Consider the following 5,366-nt stretch of genomic DNA (forward strand, 5'->3'; position numbering starts at 1 on the left):
TCTGCTTTCTGCTGCTGATTACAATGTATAATATATGCATATACATGACAATTTGAACTACATGTTATTGTAAGACTTGTTTTAAGTCTTGCTTTTATTAAAGGAAAACAAAAATGAACAGTTTCTTTCATTGTTTGATACTTATGGATTAGGTATATTTTCAAGACCTTAAAATTTTTGCTTCAAAGTAATGAAAACATCATTAAGCTACCGTAGGTATTTAAGATTTCATTTTGGACTATTTCTTTCTAGTATTTACTTTTAGTTCTGTTATAAAAAGAATCATTTTTTTTGTGAAAGTACATCCAGTATGTGTTCTTGCTCTTGATCTAACCTCAGGCTAGCTGACAGATAGTGATTTGGTTTGTAAAGCAATTGTGTCTGTTTTCTGTTTGATGAGAAGCCTGCAGATTTGGTGACCCTGAGCCTTTTTCCACACTTGTCTTTTGATGCAAGTCATGCTGAAATTTGCACGCTTAGCCATCTAAACAAGTCACTCTTACAGTAACTTGAATTATTCTTCCCGTTCCACCTTATAATGCATAATTCACATAATATCCTGTTCATAATACTGAAACTTCTTTAATTTAGCAGTTTTATCATGATTTTCAGCTCCAGACATAGAATAATGTTGCTTATTAACTTACTGGTTTGCAACTCCTGTTCATTGATGTTTCCTGTTTGCAGAATCCCAACAGAGAGTCTAGCTTTTCAAATGTATTAGAATTAGTATTTTAATTTCCTCTTACCTGGAATCCTCTTACCAGGATTTCCTAATGATTAAGATTTTTTAGTAAGTGTAGGTAAAGTTTTTAGTATTAATTACTGCATTTTACAGACATTTTTGTAATGATCTGCCTTTGCATTTCCCAGCTACATAGAGATAAATGTATCATGATAAAGGCATCATTTAAGGTAAACACGAGAGAAGCCAGTATTACTGTGATGCAGACAGAACTTTCCTCTGGAGTCAATAGAGCAGTTCACTTGTGCTATCAGTTTTGAGTACTAGGTCACTTGGGGGAGTATGCCTTTTCTTTTGTACTGTAATTAGAAAAAAAAAACAAAAAAAAAAAACACACACACACACTGCAGAAAACACTGCTCCCTTGTGGTTGCTGCTGTGTCCTTGGAGAGATTGTTCACTAGCGTGCTTTGCATATTTCTCTGCATGACATGCAGAGTAGCTTATTTTGATAATTATTCTTGAATGCTAATAATTAATTTTGCATGTAGCACTTTGAACTTTGGCTGTATGTGTCATTTTTATAGTGTGTGGCTTGCTCCCTGTGATTTCAACATTCAGGTTCTCAGTTTTCTTAGGGACTTTGCATGGAGTTGATTTTCTTTAGATGATGTATTTGAAAAGAAAATGGTAAGAGACATAATATCTAAGCTTTTTCCTTAGCTACTTCAAACCACGATATGCAGCCCTCCTCACCTCCTTGACAAAATGATGCTTATTACCTAAAAATACATCTGAGCAGAAACTTATCTTCATATCTCATTTCTTGCATTTGTCTGCAAAACAAAGATTGAGGGTTCGGGGGGTGTGAATGGCCTTCTTAAATCATGTGTTGTCTTTGCTCACAGGAAGGAGAGGCACACAATACATAAACTAAGTATACTTTTTATTAGCAAGGCTTTTAAAGTACAGTCTTGTATTCAGCAGCTTAGCTGAACACAGACAAAAGCAGCAGAATTTGAATTACTTCATGCACCACTTAAATAGAAGACAGGTGCAGCATCTGTGCAGGAACAAGGTACTTTCAGTTTAACTTGCAACAGTTTCAGCTGACTTCCTCTCTTCCCCACATCACTTCAGGAAGCCACCGCCTTTTTTGGGAAAGGCTAACAAGATATTTCTCTTTTCATTGCTGAAGTTTTTCTGCTTCTGTCCACTGATCATTCTATCCTTACTCCCCATCTTCTCTCATCATGAATTGTTGATGGTAGGGCTGGCCTCTCCTGTCTCATTGCGCTGTCATACGCTGAAAAAACACTTCTCATCAGTCTCATCTTCCTCTTTTTCATGGACTTCCTCCGCTGATCTAAACCCATTTTACTAACCTCCATTCTCAATTGCGCATGAGGCTCTATTCCATGTTTACCATCCAACATCAGTTCATGACTGACAAACTAGCTGAAGTGTTTACCACAGGCTTAACTCCCAAACTCCATGCTCCAGCTCCATCCATTTTTTCCATCCATTTTTTTTCAGATGATTTCCAGTCTTCAGGATTACCACATCTTTTTTCTTAGTATTTTCCCTCCCCCACACGACCAGCCCTTCTCTTGGTCTATTCTATTTCATGAATCTACCACTGTCACCTTTGGCCACATCTGTGTGTTGGAGTCACAAATTTACTAATCCTGACTGCATTCTAGTTGATCTCCTTAGAATCTAAGGCAAAGATGGCAAAACCTGAATTCTATTTTCCCTGCCACTCCTCACTTCTCTTTTACAATTTTTATGACCACCATCACCACATTCCAGTGTGCTAAGTCTGATTTGTGTAGCATTTTCATATTCACCCCAACTAACAACTTTGGCACCTGCTTTGGTAACCCACATGTATCATTCTGCTTCCACTCTGGCTATTAGAATCCATCTCAAGCATTAGCTGCAGTACCAGATCCATTTGAAACACTTACTTAGCAAGGTTTTCATTTTTCCTTTACTATAGCTCTCTGAATTCCTCTTTGTCACTACGCAGGATTTCCCCTCCCATTCCCTCTGCCTTAGAGTGTTTCTCCAAAGTGTAATAATTGACTTCTAAGTGAACCTGCTTAATTTTATTCCTGTTGTCTTTCATCTCAGGCATCAGTTTTCACCCAAGAAAATAAAACAAGCTTAGCCTGCAAGCCTTGGTCAGGTTTATCATCTAATCAAAGCTGAGGTTTTGCTCACAAGTTGCTTGTAGCTCAGAAGGAAGATACAGTTCAGCTGATAGTAGATGTTCTCTAAAAGATATGTTTACATCACTCTCATCTAGAAATGGGTACATGACCCACAAACTTCAGCAGAAGCAGAAATACTGAGGCATGAAACATGAAAGTTGTGTTTACACAGTATCTCAAACTCCAAGCAGTGCATCTTGGAATAGCTTGCATCCATATGTATAAACCTTTACCTCATTTAGAACTGGAATTCCACAACCAGAATATTAGATCTGCAGAAAGATGGGCAAAACCAGTACTGACTTTCCAAATTTTCCAGATAGGTATAAGATAGCAGGATCAGCTTGAACAGGACAAGCACAGCTTCAGTGCTCACACAGAAGCTAGTTTATTTTTTCTGAGTTTGGATCCACGACTATCTCCCTCTCTTTAATGTATCCTCCAGAATTATGCCAATTCTATTCAATATCCTTGTCTCTAGCTTTAGATTTATGGACAATTATTTTCCTTTATATACCTAGTTAAAAAAAGAATCTAAAGATACCAAGATTACAGAATATTTGRGGAATAGATTAAAAAATTAGGAGTTTTTAAATTTTCTTTATGCTGGCATGTAAATCTGTAGAGGGAGTCTAGGAACATGAAGCTGTATTTTAGCTTATTGAAAGCAGTGTAGGTTGCTACCTATCCATCATCAATGATCTCAGAAAAAGATCTCCATAGAGATGCAGGGAAAAAAAATGCAAATTATATGAACTATAGAACTAGTTGTTTCAAAAGTACAGGAGAGCTAAGAATATGAAGTATATTTTTTTCCTTGTTTTGCTGATTACTAATGATCATTGGTTTATAAGAGTTGACTTAGTTCGGCCTGTACAAGTACAAAATTATCACTGCTAGAAAAATCATCTAGCATGTGAACATGCTTAATGTAAAGGTTAATAAACTGAAAAGCCACAGAGCAGAAATGTTGCAGTGTCTGCACGCACAAAGGCTTTGTAAGAGAGTGTTTAGCCTTACTGCATTTATGAAATTATACCAAAATACTTTTTTTTTTGCCATAATCCTTAATTTTTGCCTTACACCAAATTCCTCCTTGGCCTACTTCCTGGTGTAATTCAGTCTTCAAAAATTAGCTAGACAAACTCCTTGAATATCTCTGAAAAGACAGTGATGTCTTATGCAGAAAAAGATCTGTTATAATTCAGTATTTTAACTTCACCTTTGTATCCCCAATACCACCAAAGCCTGCCTTCCTCTGTCATTTCAGTTCCCAGTGTTTCTCTAATGTCAGGTAGTGTTTTTAATTATGCAGCTATCACTCTTAAAATTCATCGTTAAATTAAGAAAACAAAACAACTTAGCTGGCCAGAAGAAAAATACATTATGCTCCATGAACTCCATAGATGTTGAAGACTAGGGACCTAGGACTGCAGAGTGCACTTCAGCATCCCTTACTCAAAGTATAGGCACTGTTTTGGTGCTAACTCTTCCTGTATATTCTCTAGCAAGCCCAGGTTTCCAGTTCAGGGCAATGCATCTCCTAAGGGAAATAACCAAACAAGTTATTGTTCTCGACTTGATACTGTCACAGATTTCTTTGTAGATTTAGCCTGTGATGCATTACCTGCAGAAAGGCTTTCTGCATTTACTCAACAGGGTAAAATCTTAGCCACTGTTTTGTTCAAAATGTTTTAAGGAGAAGTCAATCACTTCTGGAAAMCAAAATAAGCTCCGTACTGTTTATTACTGCACAGTCAGGTGCCTTCTTTAAAAAGCACCTATTGTTAAGCAGTCACACACAGATTCTTAGAGATCTGTCTACAGCAAAGCTTAGCTGCAATTCAACACAGCTGAAGACTAATTAAAATAATCTTAGCAATAAAATTCCTTTAAAATTGTATTCTTCCTGCCTATGTATCAGTAATACAGCTTAAGTAGCAAGCATTGTTTTTGAATGTAAAATACTTAATTGATTTATAGCAAGATCTTTCTCACTGAAAGATGGGCTGAAAGATGCAGTTTCCCTTCAGAGAACAAATATAACCTAAAGGAAATTCAAAATGATATTTTTTGAAACCTGATAAATAAACTATTGCCAAAACAAGCAATTCAGTGCCAACATCTAATTCACAATAAATGCAGTAACTGTAAGTAATGTTTTAGGTAAAGCTATCCTAAAGAAACTGAATTAACATATTAATTTATAAAATTTTTTTGCTCTCAAAATACCTCAGATGAAAGAAAAAGAAAAAAAATGCTCAGAAGGTAAAGAAGCTGAGAAAGCCACAGGTCAGAAAATCCAGCTGCAGCTTTAGAGCTAGCAATTCCTAGACGAAAAAAAAGGACAATTTTTCAGTACAGCTTCATTTAAAAAATATTTTTATATTGGCAGCTTAACAAACACTGGGAAAACTCCTTTGTTCAACTAACTGATCTCAAATCAGAATTTTACCTCACAAACA

Source organism: Rhea americana, unplaced genomic scaffold, assembly GCF_003343005.1.
Source record: "Rhea americana isolate MKP2758 unplaced genomic scaffold, rheAme1 scaffold_0, whole genome shotgun sequence".
In the NCBI taxonomy this organism is placed as follows: domain Eukaryota; kingdom Metazoa; phylum Chordata; class Aves; order Rheiformes; family Rheidae; genus Rhea; species Rhea americana.